Source organism: Schistocerca gregaria, chromosome 2 (assembly GCF_023897955.1).
Source record: "Schistocerca gregaria isolate iqSchGreg1 chromosome 2, iqSchGreg1.2, whole genome shotgun sequence".
NCBI lineage: Eukaryota > Metazoa > Arthropoda > Insecta > Orthoptera > Acrididae > Schistocerca > Schistocerca gregaria.
Window position 1 is genome coordinate 422,097,836 of NC_064921.1, and position 20,497 is coordinate 422,118,332.

Here is a 20,497-nt window from a genome sequence, read left to right on the forward strand (position 1 = left end):
ACTAGCACCCCTTGTCGGTGCTTTCGACAGGCCTATTGTCCCATACTCATTCTTCATTCTACGACGGATGTTTGCTTGTGTATGTCCTTTCGCGGGCAAGAAAACAATAAGAGCACGTTCGTCGTATTTGCAAGCATTAGTAATAACGGAGCAATAGTTCATTTTTCCGCATTTACGGCCAGCTCGGCGGAAAGACACTATACCTACATGTTGGTGCTTATACAATATTGTCCAAAATTAAAGCAGCAAACTGATATTTACCCGATCTGTGTCTAATTCACGAGGCAATGATACACACTATCGACAGACATCTGTACGTCCGTGTTCTGCACGGAGGTGGCATTCCGGTCAACGGAAAATCACACCAACGATGATGTCAGGGCACCTATCAAACAGGATAGTGTTTGGTGGGTAGTTCCTTATCCACAGTTGCTGCGCACACAGTCACAGACGTTTCAACATGACACAGAGAAGACCCCTACAAGACTGTCTGCGGTGGAGAACCATAGGAAGAATGGAAGCAGGATAGTCGCAAACTGATGAATTCGATGGCTTAACCCATTTCTGCCTAGCGTAACATATATATGTCATGGAACAGCCTGTCATTGTTTCCTCTCGTTGGCAACAATGCCTGCTTTTGGAGTGGCTATTGATGTACGGCTTTCAGATAAGGAAGCGTTGTTATTCATGTTTAGGTAGGTTTCAGTTAGTTGCAAGCATTAAGTGGTCAGTGACTGGTGCTTCAAGTATGGAAGACTTTTCTGAGTGAGATCATGTCTTGGAATACAAGGAGCTGATCCTCAGAGGAATGAAAAATATGGGAAAGGATTTGGAAAATGTGCTGCTGCTTTGATTCAAATGAGCGATTCTCTTCCTGAAAAGAACAAACATCTTCCCTACAGATTTTATTTTGACAACCTGTTTACACCACAAACATTGTTAATTTACCTGAAGCAACGATGTTTTGGTGCAACTGGGACTATTCGTGAAAATCGTCTTCCTAAAGAGTGTCATCTCATACCTTCTAACACTATGTGCAAAAGTAATAAGAGAGGAGATTTTGATTACAAGAGCAGCAAGGAAAGTGGAATAATCGTTGCCAGATGGCTAGGTAAGTCTACAGTAACAATTGCTTCCACAAGCCATGGTATCAGTCCAGTCAGCACCGTTGCCTGATACTCTAGACAAGAGAAGAAAAGAATACTTGTAACTCGACCTAACGTAATAGGAGAATACAACAAAAACATGGGATGAAGTGACCGAATGGATGAAAATGGAGCGTTATATAGAGTGAGTGTCAGAGGAAAGAAATGATGGTGGCCAATTTTTACATGGCTTCTAGATATCTCTATACATAATGGGTGACTTCTTCATAGAAAGACTGATATAAATATGCGTCAGCTGCACTTGCGGCGCTACATTGTGAAATGTTACCCAACTTCCAATGCTGCAGTACCAAGAGGTCCTGGACGCCCTGCTGGCAATTTGAAGTAAATCACATGCAGTGTATTATTTTACTTGCTGTCATATATTCTGCCTAAAATGTATGTTCTGCCTAGTGTGACATATATGTTATGCCCTTTTTCGTTTCAATTATTAATTACTTTTTTGTTTTGATTGTTGCATTGCTTTTCTTTGATGACAATAAATACATAAATATCTAATTTGTAGAAATCAGAAGAAAAAATAATTCAGGTAGAAATGGGTGTTAATCGTTCTGTTATTTCTCGGATGAGAAACTGTATCCAGAAGACCAGGCTAGGGCCGATCATTGGTGACATCAGAAAGAGAGGACTGTTATTTGGCTGTAAGTGAATGACGGTACAGCCCTAATACTGCACGGCAAACTGGCATCTGACCCGGCGGCATCCACTGGACGTGCTGCATCGAGGAAAACGGTGTACAGTCTGCTTCTGCAGAATGACCTTTATTGTCGGAGACCTGCTGTATGTGCACCTCTGACGCGTCTTTACAGAAAGAAACGTCTAGAGTGGAGTCGTCAGCATGCCACCCGGACGGCCGAACAATGGGGCAATGTTCTTTTCACAGATGAGTCCCAGTGTGCTGTGGCGAGTGATTCTCAGCGGATTCGTATCTGGAGGGAACGTGGAACTCAATTCCGGGACCCAAGCACTGTGGAAACAGACCTATACCGATGAGGATCCTAATGGTGTGGACAGGGATTATGTTAACTATCCGAACACCTTTTCACGAAATTGTACGGGTGAATCGCCAAGGTTTAACTGCTGTGAGGTATCGTAATGAGATCTTTGACCTCATATGCGGCTGTTGCGAGACACTGTGGCCCAGACATCATATTGATGGATGGTAATACTGCACCTCATAGAGCACGGGTGGTTGTTCTCTTGGAAGGTACTGCACCCATGGCGTGGCCCGCTCTCTCTCTCGATCTGAATCTCATAGAGGATCTCTGGGATGCTCGAGGAGACGGTATGCATCACGTGAGCTTCCACCAACCACTCTTCAAGACTTGCGAGCAGCTTTGCTGGAGGAACGTTATTGCCTCAACACAGATTCATGACATCGTTCACAGAATCTTCCGCCGTTGTCATATTTGTATTGCTACCAGATGTGGTCATAACCCATATTGAACACATTAACCGGTTTTCAGAATGTGTGTGAAAACCGGTTAAGTTGGAACAATGGAAGAACATTTTTGTCTACCGTTATACATGTTGCAGTTGTTTACGTTCTGTATTCTTTACATTGTTTCTAATTTACTATCACCTGTTTTTGCTGTTTTGTGACAAAATAAACACAATCTTCCAAATTTTCCTTTTGTTGCTTTACTTTTGGACACTAGTGTATATACGCATCTCAATAATGCTACGTTATATATAAGATGCAGCAACGCCCTCAAACGGAAACGTTTTGATTGCTCCTTATATCACAGTTACACAGGAAATATTTAGCAACTGGAAACTAAATAATGCAGATACTACGAAATGAAATTATTCTTTGGAAATAGTAATAAGGCGAAATGTTTATCAACCACAAATTAAAATGTAATGTGTTAATTAATTTAATGGTACTGGATCAGTAAACTTTTGGACCAAGTGCTGGATCGTAATAAATGTGAAATAATTGCAAGTAAATAAAGCATTACAAATTTCCCTTTTAGCGAATTTATTGACACCTTTATGAATTTCACTTGCCCATGCCCTAGAGTTGTTTTACTGAAGGTATATAAATTTCCTTGAAGTGCTGAGCATGAGCAGCTAGCTGTCGTAGTTGGAGAAGGTATTGCAATCAACATTTTATTCCATACAACTTGGCACATTCCATTCCTAACCCCACGCCACTCGTCGACATACTTCCCCAGTACGTGGCGGCTAGTGGAAAGGGTTTTATTTTTCCACACTCGAAATGGGTCGGACTTTCAGTAATTCCAAGTAGGTTGTCGTCGGCGCGTACTGTACTGATGTAATGGCTAGTGAGTCTCTCATAACGAAAAAAAAGCAGTCACAAAGGGAGCTCCATAGGGTTCAGTACTGGGGCCACTTCTACTCCTTTTATATGTGAATGACCTTCCACTTAACAATCAATAAGGAAAAATCAGTACTTTTTGCAGACGATACTAGTTTTATAATGAATCTCATTAGAGGGACAGCAACAGAAGAGTTAGTAAATGATATTTTCCAAAGAATTATTGAGCAGTTCTCTAAAAATGGATCTTCCCTGAAATCTGAGAAAAAAACACTGCATTCAGTTCTGTACAGCAAAATATATAGTCATACCAACAAGGGTGAAGCACGTGAACAGGAGACAGTAAATTGGCTAGAATGCTTCAGATTTGTGGGTACACATATTAACGAACACTCGAACTGGAAGAAGAATATTACTAAGCTTCTCAGACAACTAATTTCATTTACTTTTGCTCTCTGTATAATTGGTAATAATGGAAACAAACATATCAACCTCCTGACATATTTTGCATATTTCGACTCAATAATGCCTTGTGGAATAATTTTCTGTGGCAACTCTTCACTTAGAAAGAAGGTACTGATTGCACAAAGGTGAGCAGTAAGAATAAAATGTCGTGTTACCCAGGGTCGTCATGTAGGTACATCTTCATGGAGCAAAGCAGTTTCACTGCCCCGTCACAATATGTATATTAATTAGCTAAATCGTCATAAATGATCCATCACTATCTGTGGAGAACAACGATGTCCGTAGGTGTAACACGAGAGGGGAATAATGACCTGTATCACCCATTGTTAAAGCTGTTAGTGTTCAGACAGAGTTTCAGTATGCAGCAAGGTATGTAAGCAAGTTTTGAATCTAAATTAAAATCGTTTCTCCTGGACAACTCCATATGTACCGTTGACGAAAAAACGTAGGACTAAAAATAATAATGTGTTCATTGACTTTAACACTTATCATGTACACATATCCCGTAAACTGGCTCGTTCCACATCATTCCGGTAAAAGAATCGTTCACATGATTTGTGGAACATGTAACTAACTAACAATACATGTTTTCTGGCACCTGTTGCACATCAAGTTCTGAGAACTCTTGGCAGGAAACAGCATCTTCTCGAGGACTTGTTAACGTAAACAGGAACGGTCCAAAGAAATGTCTGCTTCTCCGCTCCTGAGGCTGAACAGCAGTAGGTTCTAGATTGTTAGAGAGGGCGTTTGTATTTTTAGCCCATTTTTCCCATAATACAGTCAACATTTCCGAAGCTTCAGCCTATAGTTCTAGAACTTTAGTGCCTAAATGCACGCATATTTTTATTCAATCCACCAATTGTCAGCCACTTCGTGAAAACGTTAGATATCAGATTTCCGTTACTCGTCTTGTCCAGTGTACAATAAGAGTCCATTCATGCAACGTCACAAACAACAAAGATGAATCAGTGCATTAATTACCTTCATTGGTGACAAATATTATCTACTTCCAAGGTACCATGTATCAGCCAACAGTACATGGATCTGCATTTATACTGCAGTGGAACTCACCTTACGAATGATCATAGCCCAATACTCATTACAAAAATTTTTGAAGGCTTCTATTTCTGTTGTAGAGAGTAAAGGTCAGTTCACAGTATAATGTTCTGATCTGGCGAGGTACATGACCGAAGTAACAGAAAAATTCGCCCCCACCTTCGGCGAATGTAAAGCGATTCGGTACTCGACGAAAGCCGAGAGCCGTGAAAAAGCAGTTGCGCTGTGTTAACACGTTGAGTTAGCGACCGAAACTTGGCCAAGTACCAACCGGGCTGTTCTCCAAGAGAAACCAACCACCTGTGGCGCTCAGAGCGCTGCGCTGCGGCGTCGCGTGGTGTGGTGCAGACACTATTAGGGCGGCCGTCCACGTCCCCGCCCAATGGCGCTTTAATAAGCTGGCGCGTCTGCACTGTGCGTCCAAGCGCTAAGTCTTCGGCGGCAGCCCTGGGTACAGAGTTTCCTCATCTTTGTTTCACTGTCAGCGCTACTGAACAGCACTTTAGCCACTCGAAGCCCTCTTCAACCAGTAAGTACACGTTACTAGTCACGAACGGGTCCATGCATCAATCACTTATTAAGTCGCCTTCAAATGGCTGGCAGATTTTCTGATGGAGGATTAACATAACAATTAATAATGATTCGACTACATGTCCAGAAACTGACTGAGTATTTGAAAGTTGCCGAGACTGCAGCTGTGTGTTTGAAATAAATAACTATAATTAATTTATTTTCATTCACACAAAGTCAGTCTTTAATTAATAACTGACCAATCTGAACGTATATTCACATTTGACTGATACCGACTATAGAAGCAAGTGTGACTAAGATTGATTAATTAACCACATGTGACTAATTCTGAGTAAGTATACGCAACGGTCTCATAATAAATGCACAATGGAAATTAATTTATAATGTTATTCGTATAATCAATATTTAAATCCAACGGAATTAATTTACTGTTATTTAAACAAATATGTCAGTCGTCCAGAATGGATACCTTTTATGGCTGCACTGAAGTCCATCTTAAGATCTGCTCTGTTGTGCTCTTTCCTCACACAAACCTAGCAACACTCTGGAGTTACCGACCTATCGGCGCTTACATCTCATCTACTTTGCAGCGTACTTTATACCGCAACAAAGCTGAAAGAGAGCTAATCTGCGCTACGTCCTGTAACCAGTAATCGTGCAGAGGATTAACTTAGCGACGGGCCGGAGTGGCAGTGTGGTTCTAGGGTTCTAGGCGCTACAGTCTAGAGCCGAGCGAAAGCTACGGTCGCAGGTTCGAATCCTGCCTCGGGCATGGATGTATGTGATGTCCTTAGGCTAATTAGGTTTAATTAGTTCTAAGTTCTAGGCGACTGATGACCTCAGAAGTTAAGTCGCGTAGTGCTGAGAGCCATTTGAACCATTCGATTAACTTAGCTCCGACCATGCTATTACCAAAATTTTGGCATCTTCTACTACAGATCATCTTGCACTAGCTCTCTGGACGTAATAAAAGCTTAAAGTTCAAACAAAAGTTCTGTTTTAATAAAAAGAATCGAAGCTGCGGACATAGGCCGCACGCCAACTTCCTACTCGGTGTGTTCATCATATATCGCCCCAGGAAAAGCGTTCAGCAACAAAGGAAATCTCTGACCAAAACTTACGAAGTCTATTCTTGTGTAGATTGTCTATTCAAGAAAGCGATACTCGGTCCAGCCATAGGTGATTGATTGTTTTCATGGGCAACGCGGATCTGGGACAGGTTCTCTCAGGGTTATCCCTTTTCCTCCGCATTGTGCCGATTGTCTACAAAGATGAAAACCTCATTCGAGCTTTCACACCGTATATTTTAATTTTTACTTATTGTCGTGTTTAGGTTTCTTATTTTATTTCTTCGTAATTTATTTTACTGTATCGTATTTAATTCTAGTTTACTTTATTTTTCTTCATTTTGAATTCTTATTTTAGGGGTGCAAACATTCCCCGTCCTGATTCAGGGTCTACGCGGTTTGGTCTTTAAGGGATTTATGAAGTGAAAGGGTCGTCATTTTCGCTGTTGATAACTGAAGAGGTGTTGATAGTGATTTTGAATGAAACCAACAGAGAAATGATAAGGGTATTACTCTCACTACAAGTCAGAAACTGAAGTCTTATTTGGGTTCAAATGGTTCAAATGGGTCTGAGCACTATGGGACTTAACATCTGAGGTCATCAGTCCCCTAGACTTAGAACTACTTATACCTAACTAATTTAAGGACAGCACACACATCCATACTCAAGGTAGGTCTCGAACCTGCGACCGTAGCAGCAGCGCGGTTCCGGACTGAAGTGCCTAGAACCGCTCGACCACAACGGCCGGCTCTTATTTGGGACTTCTGATATTATCTGGTGTGTACAGATCTGCTGCAGAATCTCTTGAAGAAGTATGGGACAACATGAATGGTCGACCATTTTTTCGTGCAACGATGTCACTTCAGAGTTTCAATACAGTCAGCAGATTTCTAAGATTTGACATCGAAGAAGACCGAACATCTAGAAGATGTCATGATAAACTAGCTGCTATCAGGACTTTCTTCGAAATTTTTGTGGAACATTTGCCTAAAATGTCACAGTGGATGACCAACTGGTTCTGTTTAGAGAAAGGTGTCCCAAATTTGGTATGAAGATTGTTGAAAATACTGAGAAAACTGGGGGAAATTGGGCGTCATTTCTATACAGATTACACACTACCAAAAGATCTCAAGAAAAATCTCGTCAGAAAGAAGAAACCTGAGATTACGAACGAATTGCAGCCAAACAATAGCAGACCACTACTTTCAACCATCTTTGGGTTCGAGAGGGACGTCACGGTGGTTTCGTACGTGCCCCCGAACCCCTCCCCCAAAAAAGCAGTTGTATTTCTCTCTACAATGAACCGTGACTGTAGTCTGTCTCCAGAAGAGCATAAGGCGCTTGAAGTAATACTACATTACAACAAAACGAAACGACGAATTGACACAACAGATAAACTCTCCAGCACTTATTGCTGCAAAAAGTGTACCAAATGATGGCCTGTTTGTTTGTTCTATAATTTGCTAGATATTGCTGCAGAAAATGCCTGTGTTGTACGTACACATCTATATACAGTACAATCAAAATAAATTGTATAGAAGGCGGCTATTTCTAAGAGAACATGGTATGAGCTAACAAAACCAATGCGACAGGAAAGAATGACCAAAAATATGTGTAGCAAGATAAAACGTAATTTTACATTATTTCAGGAAAGAGCTCAGGAGCAAAAGAAACGAAGTGGGGACGGTGCAAAGAGTGTGGACAAAAGAAAGACCGAAAGACAAACAAAAAGTATAACAGATGTCAATCATTCCTCAGTCAAGAGCATGCAAACATTTACTACAAGAAGTGCATAAGTTAATGCGATAAGCATAGAGTTCAATATTGTTCCTCAATGCCAAATTTTGTAATTTTATATAAATTTTATAACAACTGTTGTTTGCAATAAATATAGAAATTTTAGCTCTAACGTGTTTTTTCTGCAAAAAGTATTTTGAAGTACCTTCTAAGAACAATTAATTTTCAGCCAAAATTTTCTAAACAATTTTCTTATTTTATAATGATTATGTTCAATAAAAGTTGATAACTTCCAAACTCTGTTTTCTACATAAAAAACCATTTACAAAACATATTTTGAAGTACCACCTAAGAATAAAACATTTTTGATAGCCGGTCTAACTGGCCCATTCGTAATGTGTGTTTCCGCCTGAAATATAATAGGAAGGTTAAGGTAGAAATAATAGCCTAGAAGCCAAGTTTTCAGCTAAACTTGCTGATTACGCAAGTAGTACATTTCATCATCCACAAATACAACGCTGTTTGTAAAAACTGTAACGTACAAAAATGACAGTGACGGAGGAATAGCACCCATTGAGTATAATTTCTTATATAATCCACGACATAAATTATACTAAATTTCGTTGTTACTGCTACATGAAAATTGTTTTTCAATATTGGGGGTGTTCATATCAGTAACTCTCATTTACGAATTTGAGGGTCCATTAAATATTTCTAAGGTAGCATCCTCTGCGTACATTTTTTCAAATGTATCTAATATTTCTGATTTCTGTCTGCTGTCTCCAGTTTCTACACCAAATGAAAGGCGCAGTGGAAGGTTCAGGCGTGTTCACTGACTTTGTTATAAGCCTCACGCGTAGCCTTTCTTACGCAAGGGTTTCTATTAAGATTTCTCTATAGTCCTTTTTGCAATGAGTGTGTAGTATTCATATTCGTCGCTACATTCTTCAAATGGCCCAGTAAAACCGCGACACTGAAACAGGCGCATCGCCGAAATCAACTGATCGTGTAATGTACATGACAGTCATTTTAGAATAGCCTAGATGGAAAATGTCAACATCTTTTACAAACTTGTGGTAGTATCTCCTGATATGAAAAACGTATTTCGCGACCAAATTTCAGCAGTGTACGGCTGTATGAGATGAATGGTCGTTCTGCGACTGTTTTTTTTTTTTTTTTTTTTTTTTTCATCGGCACACGGTTCGGGAATTTGTGGCTTCGTATCGGGGTGCGAAACACACAATGTTCCTTGCGGAGGACAGCACTGAACAATCCTGGCGGACATCCTGTGTCCTTTAACCATATTTGGCAACTGTAATAACACTAAGGCTCTTGTCGTTGTCTTCCCTGTCAATGCTGGAACTGCGAGGTTCTGCGCTACTTCACTGACTAACGGTGCTACCCAGCGACCATTGCCTTTTCGTCCTCGCAGCACAAATGGTCGTCTTTACTGCACGCGTGGCAGTTTGGCGACGCGATGAATTACTAGTTGCTGCCGCATCAGACAGTCATTTGTTCGTAATGCGGACTGTATCGTAATGGAGACGTACAGCTCAATATACATCACACCACTGTAAGAGTTCACCTTCCACAGCCTGTTGCTTCCCCACTGTTTCGAAGTGTTCGGGCATCGTTATTACACAACGACATGAACAACGACACTGTTAAATAGTGATCTCAACCTCAGACTAGCACTTCTCTGCAGTTTTAATGATTAAAACCATGAATTCCCATGTGTTGCAATTTTGACAAACAGGGTGAGTACTGGATGCTAAATTTCACTTTTAGGCCAACTATTGCAAGATGAGATAACGTTATTTTCACATTTCTATTCGCAGAGCTTAATTCCATAAGCTACGGCTACCATTTTTCTGATATGCCACCATCGTCTAGAAATAATAATAAGCTTTCTAAAGATATCCTTTATTTGAGCTGCCGCATTGCTGGTCCTTACTTCTCGATTTCGCTGTGTATCAGTTTCAATTTTACGAAAATAAATTCCAATGGTCCTTTTCCGTAACAAAGAAAGTGTTATGAACATTCCAGTTTTCCATTTCACTAACATCTAGCTGACTAAGGCGCGTTGTCACGGTCCGTGCGGCTCCCCTCGTCGGAGGTTCGAGTCCTCCCTCGGGCATGGGTGTGTGTGTTGTCCATAGCGTAAGTTAGTGTATGTTAGATTAAGAAGTGTGTAGGCTTAGGGACCGATGACCTCAGCAGTTTGGTCCCATAAGACCTGACCATAAATATCCAAACCACACTGCTCGATCCGTCACGAATCCTGTACGTATGAGTCGATTAAACTAACGGCGTGTATAAAACCGTTTTTCTGACAGGTGTTATTATTGACCTAAAGAGAATTATGAACGTATTATAATGTGCACAGTGCTGATACGATTTAGAGAATAGTTGCAGTAGCATGAAGAACTGAGAACACAGGTACAAGTATTTTTCATGGGAGACGGCGTACAACTTTAGTGCAGCTGAAGTTAGTGTAAACAATATTTGCTGCTATTTGGGGAAAAACAAGTAATATTCTCAGTTTATCCAGAGCTTCGACAGAACAATACAAAGGTCTAACCGACTGTTCTGCTGCCACGCATTACTCTCGCTCGCTGTATGCCTTCGCAGTTACACGTAAGGTGGAAGAGTAACTTCTACATTTATATGGCTTTCTGCCACCACATATGCTAGTCAACATGAGACTTTTTAAGCTAACTTGAAATTTTGTCACTCATGTTTTTCTTTATAATGAAGTATCTAATCTGTCAAATATTTACTGCGAGGCATCATGTATCGGTGTGGATAGTGTAACAGTTCGAAGCTGTTAACAACAGCAGTGAGGATGATTCTATGGAACAAGTGAACTGCATCTTGCACAAGTTGTAACCACTACACACATTGCAGTTAACATTGGGCTATGAAATGCTCAGTTTAATATGACACGTACAGTTTACTGTAAATACTTAACTTATAAGGCCGCTTTTTAGATTTTGTACTGCCATTTGCAACTGTAATGTACGAAGTTCTGCTGCCATGGCAGAATTGCAAGTACTACACAGCCTTGCTCCATTATGTTGGCTGATCTGTATCATGTAGTCTGATATCCTCTCCCGCCTTCTTTGTATGTTGCGGGCTTTCTCAAAAAATGTGAACTGATGTGTGAAGTGTTGAGGTGTAGCCCTCAACTACGTACCCTCTGACTCAAAGTTGAAATATTAAAAATTGATTTCGTTGTCTAGGGGCTGGGATACGTAGTTTCCACATTACAAGCCAAATACTGCTGAGCCTACAGTATACAATATGAATACACACATGAATCGAATGGTCGAAGGTTCCTATAACTCGGAAATCTCGAATGTAAAGTAGAAATTTATAAATAAAAGATTTCAATAAATAAAATCTGCCGGTACTATCTTATCGACTTTAAATGATGGGTACCATAGTAGAAGTACTTTTGAGAATGTGGTATATTACTGCAATTAAATAAAATATAAGTTGAATAACAGGGAAACAATAGATTCCTACTGCACGTAATCAGTTATGAACGACACCATAGTTCGCGAAATATTCACTTCTATACGCATACTACGTCTTCACTGTAGAATCCTCGGAAATCTCACATGTTCACAAGTCCGCACTCCGAAATATTTCTACCTCTCGCGACCACACGCAAATTGCTCCACACTTCAGTTCTCTCTCGCCACGCGCGTCCCTCGCGCCGTCCTCTCCCAGACTCGACCCCGTGTCCTTTCCCATACTCTCCATGTCCTGAGCCGTTCTGCCTGAATTCTTGTCCCGCTTGCATCCGGTCTCCCCATTCACGAGCGCTGTGACTGGCTAGAGCGCTCGCACCACGTCTTCAAGCCAATGCACCCACACAAAAATAATGAAACACATTCGAAATACTTGATTTACATTTAAATAACTTGAAATTAAATAAATATTCCTCCGGCTGGACCGTAAACACGTTCTAACATACATTATTAAATACATGACCAAACTAAATAAACATGTACCAAAGGAATAGCAAACAAAAGTTGGCCAGTAGCCTAATGTCTCTGTCCCTTCTACAACACAGTAAATATTTGACTAATTTCTTCATGAATAATATATATTAGATATAATATTGTGGATAACATCGAAAGTTCACTGAGGCTTTTTGCGGTTGATGCTGTAGTATATCGAGAGGTTGTAACAATGAAAAATTGTACTGGATGCAGGAGGATCTGCAACGAATTGACGTATGGTGCAGGGAATGGCAATTGAATCTCAATATAGACAAGTGTAATGTGCTGCGAACACGTAGAAAGACAGATCCCTTATCATTTAACTACAAAATAGCAGGTCAGCAACTGGAAGCAGTTAATTCCATAAATTATCAAGGAGTACGCATTAGGAGTGATTTAAAATCGAATGATCATATAAAGTTGATCGTCGGTAAAGCAGATGCCAGACGGAGATTCATTGGAAGAATCCTAAGGAAATGCAATCCGACAACAAACGAAGTAGGTTACAGTACGCTTGTTCGCCCAATGCTTGAATACTGCTCACCAGTGTGGGATCCGCACCAGGTAGGGTTGATAGAAGAGATACAGAAGATCCAACGGAGAGCAGCGCGCTTCGTTACAGGATCATTTAGTAATTGCGAAAGCGTTACGGAGATGATAGATAAACTCCAGTGGAAGACTCTGCAGGAGAGACGCTCAGTAGCTCGGTACGGGCTTTTGTTAAAGTTTCAAGAACATACCTTCACCGAGGAGTCAAGCAGTATATTGCTCCCTCCTACGTATATCTCGCGAAGAGACCGTGAGGATAAAATCAGAGAGATTAGAGCCCACACGGAGGATTACCGACAATCTTTCTTTCCACGAACAATACGAGACTGGAATAGAAGGGAGAACCGATACAGGTACTGAAAGTACCCTCCGCCACACACCGTTAGGTGGCTTGTGGCGTATGGATGTAGATGTAGATGTAGAAACAAAGACATAGATTTATTTATAAGCATGCTGCTACCTTTTTTTTATGTAAATGTCGAGTACTTATGGACTGACGCAATACATAGTAATCAGCTACTTTGACCTCCAATAACTCATGTACTGTTCAAGTTGCATGCCTGTAATTCATACCAGCTTAGCTTTACACTAATAGCTTCCTAAAGACACGCCTATCTACGAAATCGGATGTTGGATGAAACGTTTAGATTTTGGAAATTCGTTTCTGAGTGTTACTTATATAATTTACAGTCAGATACTAAACTTCAAACTAAGAAAGATATTGAAAATCTGATTACGTGATCAAAATCGTAGTGCAAATAATGGTAACACACATGTTTCTTTTTAAGGTATTATGATTCCTCTGGCTATTATTAATTTCTATACGGTGAAATGTCTGCCATGATGGTTTCACAAAGTTCGCCATCATTGACACTCTCTGCATACCATCGACACAGCCACGCTGTTGCTGGACCCCGGCTAACGTTCGGCACCCCGTGGCTGCGCCGGCCGCGGTGGCCGAGCGGTTCTAGGCTCTCCAATCGGGAGCCGCGCTGCTGCTACGGTCGCAGGTTCGAATCCTGCCTCGGGCATGGGTGTGTGTGATGTCCTTAGGTTAGTTAGGTTCAACTGGTTCTAAGTTCTAGGGGACTGATGACCACAGCTGTTGCGTCCGTGGTCAGAGCCATTTGAACCATTTGAACCACGTGGCTGCCGACGAGCTGCGGCCTGCCGAGGCCCCAGCGCGGCCACGTCAACTCCGAACTTAGAATAATTTCAGGGCGCCACAACTCGCCCGTTACCTTACACTCTACAGGACACTGTGGTGCTGATGTCAGATGAAAACAAGTCGTGGAATGTATTTTGAGACAGCCTGTGTACTACGAACTTTATATAATAAAGCAGTTCCAGACGGGTATCACTAAGTATCTGTGGCCAGACGATTTGTCTGGCGGAGCAGTAATAAATTATATACAAGATTTTCTTCGTGAATCAGTCTGTCAGTGAAAAACCACATCAAAATCCCTACAGCAGTTCTTGAGATTAACACTGGCACACAAACAGAAAATCGTGATGGGGGACTTTAATTTACAGACGTTCCAGTCACCTTAATCGGCCACCCCCTATCTGCAGCAATCACTAGCAGTGGACGCTATACTAAGCGTGTCGGGAGGGGGGAGGGGGGCGGGGACGAAAGAAACAGTGAGGTCCACAAACAGAAAATCGTGATGGGGGACTTTAATTTACAGACGTTCCAGTCACCTTAATCGGCCACCCCCTATCTGCAGCAATCACTAGCAGTGGACGCTATACTAAGCGTGTCGGGAGGGGGGAGGGGGGCGGGGACGAAAGAAACAGTGAGGTCGTTGTCGTAATGCTCCGAACACGAAGCGAATTATCTGACGTCCAATTGGCTTTCGGGCCGAGGGTGGAAGTATTTCCGAAGCAGCTAAATCCGTGCTACCGTGGTTAAAGTACACTGACCAGCCAGAACATTATGACCCTCCTACCTAACAGCCTATATATCCACCTTCGGCAAAGACGACGCGTCGTGCCATGGAAGTAATGAGGCTTTCCCAGATCTCTGGAGGAAGTTGGCACCACATCTGCAAACACAAGTCACCAAATTCCCGTAAATTCCAGGGAGGGGTGGGGGGGGGGGGGGGGGGTCCTGATGAAGCTCTGAAGCCGCTGTCATTCACAACCCAGATGTATTAGATTAGGTTAAAATCCGGAGAGCAGGAAGGTCAACGCAGCAACTTGAACCCACCACTGCGTTTTTCGAACCATTCCACCACACTCTTGGCCTTGTGACACATTATCATAATGAAAAATGCCATAGACATCGGAAACATGACCGTCATAGGAGGGGGGGGGGGGGGTACATGGTGCAAGGAATTTATAACATTTCTTGGTCGTCATGGTGCCTTGCATGAGCTTCCTAGACCCAAGGAAGATGAAGTGAATGTTCCACGGAGCATAATGGAGCCGCCGCCAGCTTGTCTCCGACCCACAGTACAGGCGTAAAGAAGCTGTTGCTCTGGAAGACGACGGAATCGTGTCGTCTCATTGGCAAGATGAAGGAGGTGTCAGGATTCATCAGACCATGCAACGCTCTGCCACTGCGCCAACCACCAGAGCCGATGGTCACATGCCCATTTGAGTGGAGTTGCTGATGTCGTATTAACATTGGCACTTTCATGAATCATCGACTGCGGAGGCCCATCCTTTGAACTGTTCGGTGGTCTGTGTTTTTTACAGACACACTTGCATTCTACAGGGCGTCAAGGTCTGATGTTAGTTTCGCCACAGCCTGTTTTACCAGTCTGCCAAACCTACGACGCCCGACTTCCGTAATGAAGGGTGGCCGCCGAACCCCACGACGTCTGGACGTGGTTTCACCTTCGTTTCGCCACGTGTTGAAAATACTCGCCACAGCACTCCTGGAACACGCGACAGGTCGAGCACTTCCTGAATCGCTCGTGCCGTGCCTCCAGATCATCACATATACCCTCGGTCAAATTCAGGCATATCGCGCACAAACCCCATTCTACACACGGACAGCACGCTCACTGATACTACATACAGCGCCCGTGTATCTGACTATATGTCATTCCTCGCCAGGTGAAGCTGTTACCACCTGGACAGGTTTATACCAGCAGTAGGTCGCTGGTCATGATGTTCTGGCTGATCAGTATATATGGCAAAATGCCGTTATTAACCTGCGCCGAGGCAGCTATCGTGAACCACAGGACACTGATGACAGGGACGAACAACAGCTGCGGAGTTGTGTTCGGGCGAATAGACGTGCAACTGTTGAACCTTTATGAACTAAGGAGCTACCAACAGTGTCTCCTCAACGATCGTTCAGTGCCTATTGCTGCATGTGGGCCTCCGCGGTAAGTTCCAAGTTCATGCACTCATGCTGACTGCTGTTCATAGCCGACGAAGGCTGGTATTTGCACGTCCACTGTGTGGCAACTGGTAGCCTTTTCAGATGAATCAAGTTTTATCTTCCATAGGACAGATGGCTGCTCGTGTGTACAGCGTGAAACATTTGAATGCAAACACCCTGCAAAAACTGTATAGTCTCTTGAATGTTTTAGTGGCATTTCCTGGCTGATCTCGTCATTCTGGAAAGCACAATGGAGCCGGCTAGAGTGGCCAAGCGGTTCTAGGCGCTAAAGTCTGGATCCGCGCCACCGCTACGGTCGCAGGTTCGAATCCTGTCTCGGGCATGGATGTGTGTGATGTCCTTAGGTTAGTTAGGTTTAAGTAGTTCTAAGTTATAGGGAACTGATGACCTAAGAAGTTATGTCCCATAGTGCTCAGAGCCATTTGAACCATTTGAAAGCACAATGGATCAACATAAATATGCATCTGTCCTTGAGTACCATGTCGACCCATATATACAGTTTGTGTTTTCCTCGTCAAGATGGTATCTACCAGCAGGAAACTGCAACGTGTAGCACAGCTCGTAGTATATGTGCGTGGTCCAAAGGGTTCCACGATGAGTGACCGTACTACCCAGGGCACCAAACCTCCCGCCTCGATCGGACCAAACTGCTGAGGTCATCGGTCCCTAGACTTACACACTATTTAAACTAACTTACACTAAGAAAAACACCACACACACCCATGCCCAATGGAGGACTCGAACTTTCGTCGAGAGGGGCCCTCAGTCCGTGACATGACGCCCACTCTACAAAAGTTCGTTATTACGCTTTTGGTAAGTGATCACATTAATGTGGCTGGATCGCGTAATAACTTTATAAGAATAAATTATGTATAAATTTAGAGATTTGACAGTAAAAGTTTCTGTGGCTCAATTGCCTGGTGCAAGTCTTTGACTTGAACGCCGCTTATGCGAATTGTGTTTCCCTAACCTATGCCAGTTACCCGTTTGGAGAATGGGGCGCTATAGTCCATCTAGGAATCCAAACCACAATCCGTTTAATTTCCGTGCAGTCGAAAAATGAACGCTAAGCTAAAAGCGAAACTGAAATTTCGCTAGTTTGACTGAGATTTTGTTGCTCGATTTTTCATTTACGAGGCACGCACTTTACTGCTGGATCACAAGGCCCTTACGTATTGCAGATCCCCTTCAAGTTTCGTTGTTTTCTGCGGTTTCGGTGGCTATTTAATATAGTGCTTTCCCCAATTACTTGTCTAGATTTTAGTTACTGTGTAACATAACCTTACCTTTCCAGCAAGACAAGCTGCAGTTGGAGCAGAACACGTTGGCGCCACTGTGATAACATTAGACTGTTCCTTCTTGTCATTCCACAGTGAGTGCAATGGAAAGCTGTAGATGCCTGTTCTGAGAAACAAACCACTGATCGAGCACTCCACGAGAGTCTCCTAACCAATGTTTGCCAACTACATATTAATTAAAGTACCTTTTGACACTGACGTTTCACCTAGTCAAGTGGTAGCGCCTGCCGCTAACCTTTCAAAATCAGTTCTCTAGCGCCATATACACACTGCGTAGCCTGTTCGCTGGTTCATGCAGAGGTGCGTTTAGTATAATTGTTTGTACGCCACCAACAGTACCCACCACCATTGTAATCATTCAGTGACAACGTTATTTTAGAGGAGCTGTGCCCCCACCGCGGGACCACAGCTTCAACAGCGTTGCCAGTTGTCTCCTCCGTGCGTAACAAGTGTTTGCCAAAGCATGTTTTCGGCACCACAAACGTCTGTATATCGTCATCAGAGGCCGTAATAACGAAATGTGACTGTTCGTGGCAGGTTGTAGAGCTTGCGTTCCCACCACAGGGTCACAGAGACTTCTTGGGACCTGCAGCTACAAGTGTCATTGTTCCACGTTCATAGGCGCCCGACAGTTGCATCAACTCAACCTATGCCCGCAACTCATCGTCAACGACGGTCACTGGTTGTGGTGGCGTATAGCTCCTAACACGCTCCATAAACGACCTCAGGAAGTGGTCTAACAAACAGCAGCAGAGCTGAACCTAGCGATGCTGGACGCCGAGTTCGCCCCATGACTTGATGATGAAGTGACAAACGTCTACAAACAGAGAAAGGACAGAACACTGACAATATTTATTTTGAAACTTCCTGGCAGAACGGGGCTCGAACCTGGTACCTTTTAAGCTGTGAGGGCGTGTCGAGTGTCTTACATCTTTATCTCAATCTGTAGAGAACTTGCCCATTAAAGGGAACGCTGAAGGTCCGAGCCCTGGTCTGCCACACAGTTTTTATCCCCCAGAAAGTTTCAGATCAGCACACACTCCACAGCAGAGCTAAAATTCGTTGTGGAAACAATCCCCCAGGCTGTGGTAAGCCACGTCTTTCCAACATCCTTCTTTCCAGGAGGGCTAGTCCCGCAAGGTATTCTGGAGAACGGTGAAGATTGGAAGGTCCAAAATGAGGTTCAGGCGGAAGCGAGGCTGTGGCTGTAGGTCGTGGGACATGCTTGGATAGGTCAGGGGTTAGAGGTCTTGCCTGCGAAAGGCAAAGGTCCTAGTTTCGAATGTCGTCGGACATACAGTTTTAATCTCCCAGGAACTTTGAAATCAGCGGACACATCAAACAAAGTGAAGAATCTCCTATAATATTTACTTTCCTTCTACATAATTTTTTATGGTGTAGAGTAACCTGATAAGCCAGTCTATAGTGTAGAGCGAGGCTGGAAACTAAGAAAAAGGATATTATCGCGCCATAGGCGAAAAGGTCATTATAGATGGATAACGGGCTTGGACCGGGGAAGGATAGAGAAGGAAAATGGCCATATATTTTGAAAGCAACCATTAGCAACATTAGCCTTAAGCATCTTTGACATATCGCGGGAAACATAAATATAGAGGACCAGAATGGAATATGAGTCAGATCTTCCCGAATACGATTTAGGTTGGAAGATGTATGCCCGGTTCTGAATTCTCGAAGAGTTCATGTTCTAAGAATATACCTAGGTTGCTGGATGCTGGATTTTGGATTTAGATGCGTGCTTTATATCCACCGTTCCTTGGCGTCATTTGTCAAAGTGTACGAGCACTAACGGTACATTCAGTATTTCCGGGGCAGCAGTTGTCTTTAACGATAAGTGTCGCAGCATACAGTAGGCACGTCTCCATCAGCAGCAGTAGCAGCGGCTTCTGTGCTTTGATCGCCAGTTCGCTTCATTTGACTGCTCGCAGGTGTCTCTATGGTACTCCACGGCTGCACTAGTGATCCTAATGTCCCTCTGTCAGCGATTCAAGTGCCGCGCCTTCACATTCAGCAGGTGCTCGGGGGAACTTCGACCAGAAAATGTTTGATTATTATCTATATGTCTTTGTGATGGATTTTAGGTGCACACGTTTCCTGAAAATGATCACAAACAGTACCCTTCGAACAAGAAAGTGCTTGTCATGTTTCTCGGCTGCACGTCTAGCAGGTTTTTCAGGAGCAGTGAAGCCTACAACGCGGCCGAGGAGGACATGGCTGCTAACTGTTGCTGTTTGTGGTGCTTTGTAGGTTGGCGAACGCCCACGAGTACGTCCAGTGCTGTAAAAACCTGCAGCTGAAGATTCGCTGCGGAGCGTTCAACAAGTGTTCAACGGCATCGACGCCTACACTTCAGTCAAGAAGGATTTATTTTCCAAATAAGGATGTCCATTGGGGCTTTCACATACATGTTAGCCAGCTAAGTGAACACAATTAGTGCACGTGGAACCTGCAACTACTTGGAGACTGGACATCTGTCAGACATTCAGCAGTAGAGAAGCCTACTTTGCAGCCGAGGACAACATTGTTACTAACTATTGCTGTTGTAGCTATTTCTAGGTATGCCCACCTCCACCACATGACAACAAAAAGTGCTCTAAAAACCTGCAGCTCAATTGCTAGTGCAGCACATCCAACAGGCGTACAGCAGCACCGACGCCCAGACGCATATAGTACGAAAATCTACGGAGTGAGCATTGAAATTCGCAGAACGGAATTTTTGTTGGCAACTTAAATCGACTCCAGCAGACGTCACATATGAGAACTGAGGGCAAGTTATTCCGAGGTTTTATACCGTATAGTACATTGTTCAGCAAACTATGCTGCGACGCCATTGCAAAATGGCTTTTTACCACGTCAATAAAAAGTGTCTGTTACGCCCTGCTTAAGTACGTAGGACATAACAGGTAGTTGGAAGTGTGGAAAGGGGCCAAAATGGGGCTGTCAGTTACACTCAAACACATATA